Source organism: Pristiophorus japonicus, chromosome 22 (assembly GCF_044704955.1).
Source record: "Pristiophorus japonicus isolate sPriJap1 chromosome 22, sPriJap1.hap1, whole genome shotgun sequence".
Taxonomy (NCBI): Eukaryota; Metazoa; Chordata; class Chondrichthyes; family Pristiophoridae; genus Pristiophorus; species Pristiophorus japonicus.
The window spans coordinates 67,495,129-67,512,510 of NC_091998.1; the positions used below are offsets into that span (position 1 = coordinate 67,495,129).

At 45.3% G+C, this 17,382-nt stretch overlaps 1 protein-coding gene across 2 annotated transcripts in view; it reads left to right on the plus strand.

Annotated features, from left to right (window-relative positions):
- Window positions 1-17,382, plus strand: part of LOC139235130 (methylcytosine dioxygenase tet3-like) — a 430,715-nt gene that overhangs the window by 231,521 nt on the left and 181,812 nt on the right. The window lies entirely within an intron of this gene.

The following is a 17,382-nucleotide window of genomic DNA, read 5'->3' on the forward strand; positions in this document are numbered from 1 at the left end:
GTCATCTATCGGATAGACTCAAGAAGTGAGGATCTTACCCTGATTAGTCTGGGATACAGTTGAACAATAATGTGGTTTTTTTGTCCAAGGATACTGATGTTATTATCAGATACTCCTGCCCGAAGCTGATGTGAAGGCAATCAGAAACCTGACCTGCTCCCATTGTCAAAGGCACAGGAGTGGCTTTCTGTGCTGGCTAATCAGCCGATGCTGTGGAAGACTGTACGGATCTAGCCAGACTTGTGCTTAGTCAGATGGAAAGGGAAGTGGCACTGCAGGCAGAAATGGGACAGGCCAACAGGGACCTCTGCTGCACCCAGCACCCCAGCCGCAATGAATCCTTTGTCTGGGAAGCAGTAGCGGGCCCATTCATCTGTTCCCACCGCTGTTGACAGAGACACAATATGGAGATTAGGTTGGAGAGTGCCACTGATACTTTTTATGTCATAAATCCGTTCAAAAATGATGGGATTTTCTCCTCAGGGAAAAAAATAAATGACAGGGATTTTGTGCCCAGATTACCATCCTGTTCAATGCTTGGGACTCTGGGTGAGATTCTTTCCTTTAGTGATGCAGCTATAAGCAAGTTGAATAATGCAGTTATTCCCAGTCATTTAACAGAGTGAAAGAGCATAACAAATGTAAAATAAACCAGACATAGCTACTGTGAACAAGTAACAGTTAATCCCCAAAACCATTGAGAAGACAAAGGTTGGTTTCTGCTCAGATAATGGGGGCTGAAATTGCCCCTTTCCTAAAGGCCTCTTAGCACCGGAAATCAGCGGCCGCACTGCGGAGGGTAACGGCCGCGACGTTGCGTGTAATGGCCGCCATTCTCAAAATTCCGCTCCTGCGGTATCACAGCGGTGACCCGCTCCCCCTCCCCCCCACTGCTCCACTGCCGCCGATCCATACCGTGTGCGCACCACCAATACCCCCCCCCCCCCACCCCCCACAACGGTGAAATTCCACCGTGAAAATCTTCGGCCCGCCGGGCTGTGCCAAAACCTGATTTTTCGCGGCGGTCCAGTGAGATTGTGGCCTTCTGCAGCAGCTGCGCGGCTCCCATTAAAGGGGAGGGCACACTGCCACTGCTGCCATGTTTTTTTTGTCGGCCGGCCGCCAGGATTCCGCCAGGCCATCAGCAGGCAGCCAGGCACCACCTCTTGGGTGCCAGGCCGCTGGCCCGGCTGAAACCCTCCCTGGTGGCCCAGTGGACCGAAGTCTAAAGATTGCGCAGGCTTTCCCCTTTAAGTGAAGGGGAGGGCCACAGTGATGCGGCTCCATGATGACGTCATCGCGGCAGTCACTACGCTCCCCCCCCGCCAACCTCCACCCCTCTAGAGTGCGCACCGCCCCACTTCCGTCCCCATTACGAGCCAGTTGGCAAACAGTGACTAGTGGGGTGCCGCAGGGATCAGTGCTGGGGCCTCAACTATTTACAATCTATATTAATGACTTGGATGAAGGGACCGAGTGTAATGTAGCCAAGTTTGCTGATGATACAAAGCTGAATAGGAAAGCAAATTGTGAGAAGGACACAAACAATCTGCAAAGGGATATAGACAGGCTAAGTGAGTGGGCAAACATTTGGCAGATGGAGTATAATGTGGGAAAGTGTGAGGTTATCCACTTTGGCAGAAGTAATAGAAAAGCAAATTATAATTTAAATGGAGAAAAATTGAAAAGTGCTGCAGTACAGAGGGACCTGGGGGTCCTTGTACATGAAACACAAAAGGTTAGTTTACAGGTACAGCAAGTAATCAGGAAGGCCAATGGAATGTTGACCTTTATTGCAAGGGGGATAGAGTATAAAAGCAGAGAAGTCCTGCTACAACTGTACAGGGTATTGGTGAGGCCACACCTGGAGTACTGCGTGCAGTTTTGGTCTCCGTATTTAAGGAGGGATATACTTGCTTTGAAGGCTGTTCAGAGAAGGTTCATTCGATTGATTCCGGAGATGAGGGGGTTGACTTATGAGGATAGGTTGAGTAGGTTGGGCCTATACACATTGGAGTTCAGAAGAATGAGAGGTGATCTTATTAAAACTTATAAGATAATGAGGGGGCTCGACAAGGTGGATGCAGAGAGGATATATCCACTCATAGGGGAAACTAAAACTTGGGGACATAGTCTCAGAATAAGGGGCCACCCATTTGATGCTGAGATGAGGAGAAATTTCTTCTCTCAGAGGGTTGTAAATCTGTGGAATTGTCTGCCCCAGAGAGCTGTGGAGGCTGGGACATTGAATATATTTAAGGCGGAGAGAGACAGATTTTTGAGTGATAAGGGAATAAAGGGTTATGGGGAGTGGGCAGGGAAGTGGAGCTGAGTCCATGATCAGATCAGTCATGATCTTATTGAATGGTGGAGCAGGCTCGAGGGGCCGAATGGCCGACTCCTGCTCCTATTTCTTATGTTCTTATGTTCAGGCAACGTAGGAGACAGCACTGTGAAATTGGTGTTTTGTGGCTATGTTCTGAAAAATAGGCCCAATTTCTAATCTGCTTTGCTCTGGTAGACAACTCGATTTTTCTTCACTCTATTGTTGGGCAGCATGAGGCTAGCTGTCAGGCCTTTTGATGTGTACATTCCCTAGTGCACCACCTACAAGTGCATCGAAGGTCGTGTGTTACTCTAATACTGTTTTGCCTTTGCTGTGAACTGGTTTGATTGCAATCAAAGCCTGCTTTAGTTTGTAATAAGTTCACAACTACAATGGACAAAATTAGTACCCACTATCAAATCCCTGAATTCATAACTTTTACGGATTGATATTTTTGGCATTCATAATATTTATATCCATTTGGATCCTGCTGACAATGGTTTCCTCAATGTATATTGTTTGCATATTTCACATTTCCAAGGCAAATGTGCTCGTTTCAGAGGCACCAGATTATGTTTCTATGATACAGATAATATGCTGAAGAACTCGTTCCTGGGTTTTATATCTTTCAGTATTCATCATAGGCAGTCCCTCGAAATCGAGGAAAACTTGCTTATACTCTAAAAGTGAGTTCTTGGGTGGCTGAACAGTCCAATACGGGAATTACAGTCTCTGTCACAGGTGGGACAGACAGTGGTTGAGGGAAAGGGTGGGTGGGGAGTCTGTTTTGTCGCACGCTCCTTCTGCGCCTGCGCTTGGTTTCTGCATGCTCTCGGCGACGAGACTCGAGGTGCTCAGCGCCCTCCCGGATGCTCTTCCTCCACTTAGGGCGGTCTTTGGCTAGGGACTCCCAGGTGTCAGTGGGGATGTTGCACTTTATCAAGGAGGCTTTGAGGGTGTCCTTGTAACGTTTCCTCTGCCCACCTGGGGCTCATGTAGGAGTTCTGAGTAGCGCGCTTGCTTTGGGAGTCTTGTGTCAGACATGTGAACAATGTGGCCTGCTCAGCGGAGCTGGTCGAGTGTGGTCAGTGCTTCGATGCTGGGGATGTTGGCCTGAGCGAGGACGCTAACGTTGGTGCGTCTGTCCTCCCAGGGGATTTGTAGGATCTTGAGGAAACATCGTTGGTGGTATTTCTCCAGCGATTTGAAGTGTCTACTGTATATGGTTCACGGCTCTGAGACATACAGTCGCCTTCGGGATTACTTGCCTATCAACAGGGCACAGCAGAGACTTATTAAATTTTATCAATCAGTCTGTTTGCAACCTTGGTGTCATACGGAACCCTGAAAATGAACTTTCGACCACATATCCACTAAGACCGCCTATTTGCACCTCTGTAACATATCACCCGTCTCTGCTCTTGCCTCAGCTCATCTGCTGCTGAAGCCCTCATCCATGCCTTTGTTACCTCTAGACTTGACCATTCCAATGCACTCCTGGCTGGCCTCCCACATTCTACCCCACGTAAACTAGAGGTGATCCAAAACTCAGCTGCCCCGTGTCCTAACTTGCACCAAGTCCCGCTCACCCATCACCCCTTGTGCTCGCTGACCTACATTGGCTCCCGGTTAAGCAACACCACGATTTCAAAATTCTCATCCTTATTTTCAAATCCCTCCATGGCCTCGCCCCTCCCTATCTCTGTAATCTCCGCCAGCCCCACAACCCCCGCCCCCCCGAGATGTCTGCGCTCCTCTAATTCTGCCCTCCTGAGCATCCCTGATTATAATCGCTCCACCATCCTTCTGTTGCCTGGGCCCCAAGCTCTGGAACTCCCTGCCTAAACCTCTCCGCCTCTCTACCTCTCTTTCCTCCTTTAAGACGCTGCTTAAAACCTACCTCTTTGACCAAGCTTTTGGTCACCTGCGCTAATTTCTACTTATGCGGCCCGATATCAAATTTTAAAAATCTTATAATACTCCTGTGAAACCCCTTGGGATGTTTCACTACGTTAAAGGCGCTATATAAATATAAGTTGTTGTTGTTATGAAAGCACAGAACTACTTGGAGAAATTATTCTAAGTTTAATTGCAAATTTCCTATATCCTAATGCATGCTCCTGCAGTCCCAGTTTACTCAGTGAAAGTTAACCTTACTTGTGAATTCCTGCATATAAAGACAATTTCCCTTTGGCAACACTGTGTGAGAAAGTCACATGATGAAAATAACACGAGTTTCACTACTGATATTCAATGGGTTACAACAGATGATCCCTAGAAGGTAAAATTGCATCAGTCAATAACTTCCATGCCAGTGGGGATCGATGCAAATGTTTCAGGATAACTATCAATCAGGTGGATTTGGGCTATTACTTTACACACAAGGAGTGGGGTAATGTCTGTATCCCATTAAGAAAAATACAGTATTCCACCTTTATTCCATGAAGAGTGCATTTGTCAAGTAAGTATATGGTTTAAGCAGTGGCCTGCTTACATTGAAAAGCAAGCCGAACTACGGGTACAGGCCAAAAGTGAAGGAACATTTCTTCAAATTCACACTATTTTTGTGCAAACAGGGATAGAAAGAAAGACTTACATTTATATAGCGCCTTTCACGACAACCGGATGTCTCAAACGCTTTACAGCCAATGAGGTACTTTTGGAGTGTAGTCACTGCTGTAATGTGGGATACGCGGCAGCCAATTTGCGCACAGCAAGCTCCCACAAACAGCAATGTGATAATGACCAGATAATCTGTTTTTGTTATTTTGGTTGAGGTATAACTATTGGTCCTCGGACACCGGGGATAACTCCTCTGCTCTTCTTCGAAATAGCACCGTGGGATCTTTTACGTCCACCTGAGAGAGCAGACGGGACCTCGGTTTAACGTCTCATCCGACAGTGCAGCGCTCCCTCAGCCCTGCACTGGAGTGTCAGCCTAGACTTACGTGCTCAAGTTCCTGGAGTGGGACTCGAACCGCCAGAGACAAGTGTGCTGCCCACTGAGCCACAGCTGACACTTGTCAGCAAACAGGGATAGAACTCTGGTTGAAGGATAGGAAGCAGAGTCTGGGAATGAATGGAAATTACTTGGATTGGCATGGCATAGTCGTTGGTGTGCTCCAGGGACCAGTGCTGGATCTGCCTTGGATTTGGGCATAGTGTGACCAGTATCAACATTTTACCAACACTAAATTTGAGGGTTTGCCAAACATTAAAAAAGAATGCAGTGGGGTTAGGATTAGGTCAGGAGACACAGGTTAGGGAGTAGGTCAACCTGCCAAATGCTGTACAACGTACATAAATATGAAGCAGTGTATTTTACAATATAGATAAATGTGAAATAGTACATTCTGGCGGTGAGGGAGGGGGGGGAAGAAAATAAAAACATAATCGAAACAGTAAAACTCTCACTGGATTGCAAGAATGGGTAACTCTTCGGGTACAGATGTACAAACCTTTCAAAGCAAGTTTATGGTTGGAAAAATCATAACAAAGTGCAAATGAGATCCTGGATTTCACACACAGGCCGATAGACACAAAAGTGTTGAGGAATCGGGACAAGACGGAGGGAGTTCGGCCACAATTGAAGAGTTGTGTGCTGTTTAAGGCAACCCATGACAGGAAGGTTAGTGGCAATTTGTCAAACGTGTATACTTGAAAGGATAATATAATGACTTTGGTCAGATATGCCGTTACTTGAAGAAAGAACGTCCATTTTACCGGAGCTAGAACTGCCATCAGAGGTTGTGTCTGTGAAGACGGTTTTTAAATTGGGGAACGACATCAGATGCAAGATGACAGCAATTTTATTTTTTCCACAGGTTTATGCACTAATTAAAAAAAAAATGGTAATATAAACTAAAGGGTACAATCCTAAAGCGGGTGCATGAACAGAGAGACATAGAAACATAGAAAATAGGTGCGCAGGAGTAGGCCATTCGGCCCTTCGAGCCTGCACCGCCATTCGATAAGATCATGCCTGACCATTCCCTCAGTACCCCTTTCCTGCTTTCTCTCCATACCCCTTGATCCCTTTAGCCGTAAGGGCCACATCTAACTCCCTCTTGAATATATCCAACGAACTGGCATCAACAACTCTCTGTGGCAGGGAATTCCACAGGTTAACAACTCTCTGTCCTAAATGGCTTACCCCTTATCTTTAGACTGTGTCCCCTGGTTCTGGACTTCCCCGACATCGGGAACATTCTTCCTGCATCTAACCTGTCCAAACCCATTAGAATTTTATATGTTTCTATGAGATCCCCTCTCATCCTTCTAAACTCCAGTGAATACAGGCCCAGTCGATCCAGTTTCTCCTCATAAGTCAGTCCAGCCATCCCTGGAATCAGTCTGGTGAACCTTCGCTGAACTCCCTCAATAGCAAGAACGTCCTTCCTCAGATTAGGAGACCAAAACTGAACACAATATTCCAGGTGAGGCCTCACCAAGGCCCTGTACAACTGCAGTAAGACCTCCCTGCTCCTATACTCAAATCCCCTAGCTATGAAGGCCAACATACCATTTGTCTTCTTCACTGCCTGCTGTACCTGCATGCCAACTTTCAATGAATGATGTACTATGACACCCAGGTCTCATTGCACCTTCCCTTTTCCTAATCTGCCGCCATTCAGATAATAGTCTGCCTTCATGTTTTTGCCCCCAAAGTGGATAACCTCACATTTATCCACATTATACTGCATCTGCCATGCATTTGCCCACTCACCTAACCTGTCCAAGTCACTCTGCAGCCTCGTAGCGTCCTCCTCACAGCTCACACTGCCACCCAGTTTAGTGTCATCTGCAAACTTGGAGATATTACACTCAATTCCTTCATCTGAATCATTGAAGTATATTGTAAAGAGCTGGGGTCCCAGCACTGAGCCCTGCGGCACCCCACTAGTCACTGCCTGCCATTCTGAAAAGGACCCGTTTATCCCGACTCTCTGCTTCCTGTCTGCCAACCAGTTCTCTATCCACGTCAATACATTACCCCCAATACCATGTGCTTTAATTTTGCACACCGATCTCTTGTGTGGGACATTGTCAAAAGCCTTTTGAAAGTCGAAATACACCATATCCACTGGTTCTCCCTTGTCCACTCTACTAGTTACATCCTCAAAAAATTCCAGAAAATTTGTCAAGCATGATTTCCCTTTCATAAATCCATGCTGACTTGGACCGATCCTGTCACTGCTTTCCAAATGCGCTGCTATTTCATCTTTAATAATTGATTCCAACATTTGCCCCACTACTGATGTCAGGCTGACCGGTCTATAATTATCCGTTTTCTCTCTCCCTCCTTTTTTAAAAAGTGGTGTTACATTAGCTACCCTCCAGTCCATAGGAACTGATCCAGAGTCAATAGACTGTTGGAAAATGATCACCAATGCATCCACTATTTCTAGGGCCACTTCCTTAAGTACTCTGGGATGCAGACAATCAGGCCCCAGGGATTTATCGGCCTTCAATCCCATCAATTTCCCCAACACAATTTCCTGCCTAATAAGGATATCCTTCAGTTCCTCCGTCTCACTAGAACCTCGGTCCCCTAGTACTTCCGGAAGGTTATTTGTGTCTACATTCATGAAGACAGAACCAGACCTGGGGGTATATGGGCACAAATCATTGAAGGTGGCAGGGCAGGTTGAGAAAACGGTTAAAAAGCTAACGGGATCCTGGACTTCATAAATAGAGGCACAGAGTACAAAAGCAAGGAAGTTATGATGAACCTTTATAAAACACTGGTTCGGCCCCAACTGGAGTATTGTGTCCAATTCTGGGCCCCACACTTTAGGAAGGTTGTGAAGGCCTTAGAGAGGGAGCATAAAAGATTTACGAGAATGGTTCCAGGGATGAGGGACTTCAGTTCCGTGGATAGACTGGAGAAGCTGGGGTTGTTCTCCTTGGAGCAGAGAAGGTTGAGAGGAGATTTGATCGAGGTGTTCAAAACCATGAGGGGTCTGGACAGAGTAGATCGAGAGAGAAACTGTTCCCATTGGTGGAAGGGTCGGGAACCAGAGGACACAGATTTAAGGCGATTGGCAGAAGAACCAAAGGCGACATGAGGAAAAACTTTTTTACGCAGCGAGTGGTTAGGATCTGGAATGCGCTACCTGTGAGGGTGGTGGAGGCAGACTCAATCGTGGCTTTCAAAAGGGCGTTGGATAAGTATTTGAAGAAAAAAGATTTGCAGGGCTGCAGGGAAAGGGCGGGGGAGGGGGATTGGCTGAAATGCTCCTGCAGAGAGCCGGCATGGGCTCGATGGGCTGAATGGCTTCCTTCTGTGCTGTAACCATTGTGAGATATGAATCGTGTTTGGTCGAGATTGTTGATCGGTGAGTGATGGGGGTGTGGTACATTGGGCAGCATATGAAGCCAGTGTTGCAGATGGTGGGATATAGCATTTGAAGATGCAATCATTGACCTTGGCCACTGATCTAAGGTCATTAAACTTCTTCCTGCACTGGAGCCAGGACCTTGGAGCTATACTGCTGGCATTCACCACGACGGCTATCTGTTCCCATTGCATTTTACACATTTGCCTGCAAGTCCTCCTGGCCTCCTGTGGAAACAGGACCTCTCTCCTCCTGTCCACCTTCTAAACCAAGGCCTCCATTGCTGCATCGGTGAACCTTGGAGCATGTTCTCGCCCCTGTTTTGACATCATTTTTTTTTTTGCTGCTCCTACTCTCTTCCCTAGCCAGTTGAATGAGCTGCTGCAGGAAGAATCCACCTCCCCTTTTAAGAGGTGCAGTCTGCCTTTAAGAAGTGCAGGCCAGCTTTAATTGGTGCTGGCCCTGCATGAACTTGGGCCCCCCGCTGAGCGTTCAGCCACTCAGCAGCACGTGCAGTGCTGGACTGAGGCCACATTCATGTTAATCAGCACCACGTTAGCGTTCTGACTGCATTTCTTCCAGTGGGTGTAAGTCGCTCGCACATCTCGATCCCAGCATCGGGGACAAACACATTTGTAGCCCATAATACTTTTATGCGACTGACAAATTAACGATTTTCAATCAAAGAGATACCAATGAAAATCTACCTAAGGGGCAGGTTTGTGTTGTGCCAAATATTTCAGCAGTTTCAATAGTCACTACATGTTCAAATGTTATCTTACCATCACTGCTTAAAATTTTGGAATTTATTAATTTTGAAGTACACTACTCTACTTGTGAGTTGTGAGGAGGACGCTAAAAGGCTGCAGGGTGACTTGGACAGGTTAGGTGCGTGGGCAAATACATGACAGATACATTATAATATAGATAAATGTGAAGTTATCCACTTTGTGGTAAAAACAGGAGGGCTGATTATTATCTGCATGGTGACAGATTGGTAAAGGGGGAGGTGCAACGAGACCTGGGTGTCATGGTACATCAGTCATTGAAGGTTGGCATACAGGAACAGCAGGCGGTGAAGAAGGCAAATGGCATGTTGGCCTTCATAGCGAGAGGATTTGAGTATAGGAGCAGGGAGGTCTTACTACAGTTGTACAGGGCCTTGGTGAGGCCACACCTTGAATATTGTGTTCAGTTTTGGTCTCCTAATCTGATGAAGGACATTCTTGCTATTGAGGGGGTGCAGCGAAGATTCACCAGACTGATTCCCGGGATGAATTAACTATGCAGATAGCAGTTAACGGATACGATGTGATTGGCATCACAGAGACATGGCTCCAGGGGAACCAAGGCTTGGAACTCAACATCCAGGGATATTCAGCATTTAGGAAGGATAAACAGAAAGAAAAAGGAGGCGGGGTGGCGTTGCTGGTTAAAGATGAAATCAATGCAATTCTAAGGAAGGACATTAGCCTGGATGATGTGGAATAGGTATGGGTGGAGCTGCGGAATACCAAAGGGTTGGAAATGCTCGTGGGTGTTGTGTATAGACCACCAAATAGTAGTAGTGAGGTTGGGGACAGCATCAAGCAAGAAATAAGGGATGCGTGCAATAAAGGTACAGCAGTAATCATGGGCGACTTTAATCTACACATTGATTGGGCTAACCTAACTGGTAGCAATGCGGTGGAGGAGGATTTCCTGGAGTGTATTAGGGATGGTTTTCTAGATCAATATGTTGAGGAACCAACCAGGGAGCTGGCCATCCTAGACTGGGTATTGTGTAATGAGAAGAGACTAATTAGCAATCTTGTTGTGCGAGGCCCCTTGGGGAAAAGTGACCATAATATGGTAGAATTCCTTATTAAGATGGAGAGTGACAAAGTTAATTCGGAAACTAGGGTCCTGAACTTAAGGAAAGGTAACTTCGACAGTATGTGGTGTGAATTGGCTAGAATAGACTGACAAACGATACTAAAAGGGTTGACGGTGGTTAAGCAATGGCAAACATTTAAAGATCACATGGATGAACTTCAGCAAATGTACATCCCTGTCTGGAGTAAAAATAAAACTGGGAAGGTGGCTCAACCATGGCTAACAAAGGAAATTAAGGATAGTGTTAAAGCCAAGGAAGAGGCATATAAATTGGCTAGAAAAAGCAACAAACCTGAGGACTGGGAGAAATTTAGAATTCAACAGAGGAGGACTAAGGGTTTAATTAAGAGGGGGAAAATAGAGTATAAGAGGAAGCTTGCAGGGAATATAAAAACTGACTGCAAAAGCTTCTATAAATATGTGAAGAAAAAAAGATTAGTGAAGACAAATGAAGATCCCTTTCAGTCGGATTCAGGTGAAATTATAATGGGGAACAAAGAAATGGCAGACCAATTGAACCAATACTTTGGTTCTGTCTTCACGAAGGAAGATACAAATAACCTTCTGAAGGTACTAGGGGACAGTGAGTCTCGTGAGAAGGAGGAACTGAAGGATATCCTTATTCGGCGGGAAATTGTGTTCAGGAAATTGATGGGATTGAAGGCCGATAAATCCCCGGGGCCTGATAGTCTGCATCCCAGAGTGCTCAAGGAAGTGGCCCTAGAAATAGTGGATGCATCGGTGATCATTTTCCAACAGTTTATCGACTCTGGATCAGTTCCTATGGACTGGAGGGTAGCTAATGTAACACCACTTTTTAAAAAAGGAGGGAGAGAGAAAACGGGTAATTATAGACCGGTTAGCCTGACATCAGTAGTGGGGCAAATGTTGGAATCAATTATTAAAGATGAAATAGCTGCGCATTTGGAAAGCAGTGACAGGATCGGATCAAGTCAGCATGGATTTATGAAAGGGAAATCATGCTTGACGAATCATCTGGAATTTTTTGAGGATGTAACTAGCAGAGTGGACAAGGGAGAACCAGTGGATGTGGTGTATTTGGACTTTCAGAAGGCTTTTGACAAGGTCCTGCACAAGAGATTGTTGTGCAAAATCAAAGCACATGGTATTGGGGGTAATGTACTGACGTGGATAGAGAACTGGTTGGCAGATAGGAAGCAAAGAGTCGGGATAAACGGTTCCTTTTCAGAATGGCAGGCAGTGACTAGTGGAGTGCCGCAGGGCTCAGTGCTGGGACCCCAGCTCTTTACAATATACATTAACGATTTAGATGAAGGAATAGAGTGTAATATCTCCAAGTTTGCAGATGACACTAAGCTGGGTGGCGGTGTGAGCTGTGAGGAGGACGCTAAGAGGCTGCAGGGTGACTTGGACAGTTTAGGTGAGTGGGCAAATGCATGACAGATGCAGTATAATGTGGATAAATGTGAGGTTATCCATTTTGGGGGCAAAAACACGAAGGCAGAGTATTATCTGAATGGCGGAAGACTAGAAAAAGGGGAGGTGCAACGAGACCTGGGTGTCACGGTTCATCAGTCACTGAAAGTGGGCACACAGGTACAGCAGGCGGTGAAAAGGCAAATGGTATGTTGGCCTTCATAGCTAGGGGATTTGAGTATAGGAGCAGGGAGGTCTTACTGCAGTTGTACAGGGCCTTGTTGAGGCCACATCTTGAATATTGTGTACAGTTTTGGTCTCCTCATCTGAGGAAGGACATTCTTGCTATTGAGGGAGTTCAGCAAAGGTTCACCATACTGATTCCAGGGATGGCTGGACTGTCATATGAGGAGAGACTGGATCAACTGGGCCTTTATTCACTGGAGTTTGGAAGGATGAGAGGGGATCTCATAGAAACATATAAGATTGTGACGGGACTGGACAGGTTAGATGCGGGAAGAATGTTCCCGATGTTGGGGCAGTCCAGAACCAGGGGACACAGTCTTAGGATAAGGGGTAGGCCATTTAGGACTGAGATGAGGAGAAACTTCTTCACTCAGAGAGTTGTTAACCTGTGGAATTCCCTGCCGCAGAGAGTTGTTGATACCAGTTACTGGATATATTCAAGAGGGAGTTAGATATGGCTCTTACGGTTAAGAGGATCAAGGGGTATGGAGAGAAAGCAGGAAAGGGGTACTGAGGGAATGATCAGCCATGATCTTATTGAATGGCGGTGCAGGCTCGAAGGGCCGAATGGCCTACTCCTGCACCTATTTTTCTATGTTTCTATGACACGACTGACATATGAAGAAAGACTGGATCGACTCGGCTTGTATTCAATGGAATTTAGAAGAATGAGAGGGGATCTCATAGAAACATATAAAATTCTGACAGGATTTGGACAGGTTAGATGCAGGAATGTTCCCGATGTTGGGGAAGTCCAGAACCAGGGGTCACAGTCTAAGTATATAAGACCGAGATGAGGAGAAACTTCTTCACTCAGAGAGTTGTGGGCATGTGGAATTCTCTACTGCAGAGAGTTGTTGGGGCCAGTTCATTAGATATATTCAAAAGGGAGTTAGATATGGCCCTTGCGGCTAAAGGGATCAAGGGGTATGGAGAGAAAGCAGGAATGGGATACTGAAGTTGCATGATCAACCATGATCATATTGAATGGTGGTGCTGGCTCTAAGGGCCAAATGGCCTACTCCTGCACCAATTTTCTATGTTTCTATGTTACTTTATTTGCATTATCTTACCCACGTGCTTTTCTGAGTACCAACATTTCCCGACTACAGATCATAGAGACTTCAACCTTCTCCATGAACAATGAATAAACCATATTGTATAAGTCAGTAATAGATATCAATGGACAGATTAACAGTGACTCAATGCCTTTCCACACTTGGAGTGACTGTTGCCAACGACCAGAAGCTGTGCAGAAAAGTACTGGACATGCCTACAACACGGAAGCCAAGATGGTTCTGTTTTTTCTTACCAGTCCGTATCCTTCCCGGCTGTAACATTTGTTTTTAACGGGCCTGCACCCAATGACGAATTCGTATCATAACATAAGAAATAGGAGCAGGAGTAGGCCATACGGCCCCTCGAGCCTGTTCCGCCATTCAATAAGATCATGGCTGATCTGATCCTGGCCTCAGCTCCACTTCCCTGCAAGCTCCCCATAACCCTTTACTCCCTTATCGATCAAAAATCTGTCTCCGCCTTAAATATATTCAATGACCCAGCCTCCACAGCTCTCTGGGGCAGAGAATTCCACAGATTTACAACCCTCTGAGAGAAAAAATTCCTCCTCATTTCCATTTTAAATGGGCGATCCCTTATTCTGAGACTATGCCTCCTAGTTCTAGATTCCCCCACGAGGGGAAACATCCTCTCTGCATCTACCCTGTCCAGCCCCCTCAGAAGCTTTTGTGTTGCAATATGATCACCTCTCATTCTTCTAAACTCCAATCAACCTTTCTTCATAAGACAACACCTTCATCTCAGAAATCAACCTTGTGAACCTTCTCTGAAGTGCCTCCAAAGAAAGTATATCCCTCCTTAAATACGGAGACCAAAACTGTACGCAGTACTCCAGGTGTGGTCTCACCAATACCCTGTACAGTTGTAGCAGGACTTCCCTACTTTTATATTCCATCCCCTTGCAATAAAAGCCAACATTCCATTTGGCTTCCTAATTACTTGCTGTACCTGCATACTAACTTTTTGTGTTTCATGCACAAGGACCCCAGATCCCTATATACCTCAGCAATTTGTAATCTCTCCCCATTTAAATAATAATTTGCTTTTTTATTTTTCCTACCAAAGTCGATAACCTAACATTTTCCCACATTATAGTCCATCTGCCAAATTTTGGCTCACTTATTTAGCCTGTCTATATCCCTTTGCAGAATCTTTACGTCCTCCTCACAACTTACTGTCCCACCTGACATATGAAGAAAGACTGGATCAACTAGGCTTATATTCACTGGAGTTTAGAAGAATGAGAGGGGATCTCATAGAAACATATAAAATTCTGACGAGATTGGACAGGTTAGATGCAGGAACAATGTTCCCGATGTTGGGGAAGTCCAGAACCAGGTGTCACAGCCATTTAGGACCGAGATGAGGAGAAACTTCTTCACTCAGAGAATTGTGAACCTGTGGAATTCTCTACCACAGAAAGTTGTTGAGGCCAGTTCGTTAGATATATTCAAAAGGGAGTTAGATGTGGCCCTTACGGCTAAAGGGATCAAGGGGTATGGAGAGAAAGTAGGAAAGGGGTACTGAGGTGAATGATCAGCCATGATCTTATTGAATGATGGTGCAGGCTCGAAGGGCCAAATGGCCCACTCCTGTACCTATTTTCTATGTTTCTATGTTTCTATCTTTGTACCGTCAGCAAATTTGGTTACATTACACTTGGTCCCTTCATCCAAATCGTTAATATAGATTGTAAATAGTTGAGGCCCCAGCACTGATCCCTGTGGCACCTCACTAGTTACTGTTTGCCAACTTGAAAATGACCCATTTATCCCGACTCTCTGCTTTCTGTTAGTTAGCCAATCCTCTATCCAGGCTAATATATTACCCCCAACCCCGTGAACTCTTATCTGGATACGCGCATGCGCAGAACGCTTCCAGTTCGTTGGCAACAGTCGCGTCCTTATATAATTACACTTAGTTTAGGGGTGGACAAATATCCGAGATACCAAAGAATTGCTCAGCCGAGATAAAAATGAATACATTCTGTATTTGTGACTGTATTGACGATATGTGCACCTGCTCGCTCTTTTTGGTCTGTATTTCAGTTTGACAATTCTGACTTGCGAGCACTAAATACACTCCTGTACTGCTATCCTGCAAAGCTTTCTATTGAGCTTTGGTGGGATTTGAACTCATGTCTCTGGATCATTAGCCCAGACCTCTGGTTTACTGGTCCCGTAACATAACCACCGTGCTGCCCTACCCCTGTTATGTATGGTAAATTTCATAATTAATTTTGTTCACCTCTTTTATTGAATTTTGTTTGTTTAATGTGCTCTTCTTTGCAAAGTTCTGTACAGACAAATAAATTGTATCGTTTGCACAAGTGAATAAAAGGGACTAAAATGGAGGGACTTGTAGTGCAAACTGAAGTGCAGGTTAAATCCATTCTGGATATGTCTTGTTTAGACCTTTGCAATGTATTGAGTGCTAGTGCTGAAATGGATGGGGCCTTTGCCTACCATTGTGATGTATTATGAAACAGTCAAAATACTTCTACTGGGTGCGGGGGTGGATTAGGAGGCCCATTCACTTATAATCACTGAAAAAAGTGACCACACATATCTGGTTGTTGAAGATAGCTCAGAAAGTTGTCAGTTTTTGAAACTCTGTATAATGTATTTGCTCCATGGGTTCGTTGCTTAAGAATTCGTAGCAACACATTGCTATTAAGAACTAGTTGGTTTATTAACAAAGGTTTAACAATCACACTACACATTACCAGTTCACCCACTAGGCTCACAACTGCATACCTCATCGTGGATCCCCCGAACCCAACTGGCTGGGGTTTTATTGAGTCTTGTGAACATCACGTGACTGGCTCAGCCACTCACAATGCAACAGCTCTGCAGACCTATGAGCATTGTCTCGTGGGACCATTACACTCTGGAACTATGAATTTAAATCATCAACAATGGCATTGTTTAATTAGTATGGCTACTAAAATCATATTGGAATAATTCTCAAAAGAACTGAGAAGGTGACAGGATAAATTAATCACTGCTGTAGTCCCAGCGGGGAGTTGCCTTCAAAGGAAATGCTGGTTGGAGGTAGAGTTGCAATATCGTGGCACCAATTGCCCAACTCCTGCCCCTTTGAACTGTGTTGAGAGCATGAGATCATTGAGTTTACCCTACTTTGACATAACCGTTGCATGTTCTGTGGCAAAGTTATGGAATCTCCCGCTGGAATTGAATGCATTGTGGTGTGATTTCAGTAGTTAGGCCTACAAGAATACATTTGATAATGTCATCCGCTTGGTGTGAAGCTGCACCCAGGGGAGCACATGTCAGGAATTCAGGTGTGGAGAGCAGTGGGTCACAACAGATTGTCTGCTCGAAGGAGAATCTCGTCAGCCCTGCAGATCTTCAAGCCCAAATTTCTGATGTGTGCCAGCATACGCAAGTCTCTGCCGAGGGGTCAAATCCGATCATTTACCCTGTCATAGCTTGTTATTGCTGTAATTTGAAATGTAGCAATTGAATAATGCTACTTTCTTTCTCCAAAAATACAGTACATTACAGCATAGATTTTCGGCAGTCAGGAAAGATTGGAAATGCTGGGTCTGTTTTTTTTGGAACAGAGGAGGCAGAGGGGAGACCTGACTGAGGTGTATAACATTATGAGGGGCCTGGACAGAGTGCATAGGAAGGACCTGTTTTCCTTAGCAGAGGGGTCAATAACCAGGGGATAAAGATTTAAAGTAACTGGGGGAAGGTTTAGAGGGGATTTGAGGGTAAATTTCTTTCACCCAGAGGGTGGTGGGGGTCTGGAACTCACTGCCTGAAAGGGTGGTAGAGGCAGAAACCCTCACCACATTTAAAAAGTACTTGGATGTGCCCCTGAAGTGCTGTAACCTACAGGGCTACGGACCAAGAGCTGGAAAGTGGGATTAGGCTGGATAACCTCTTGTTGGACGGCGCAGACACGATGGGCCGAATGGCCTCCTGCCGTGCTGTAAATTTCTATGATTCTATCATTCTAGAACGAATATGAAGGATAAAGAATAAAATGCAAGGGGAGAAGAAACATGAAAGCAAATATAGGGATCTTTTTCTTCAGAATTCCCATTTAGAATACTGCCCCCAAAATCCAAATTATGATTTGGGGCTTAAA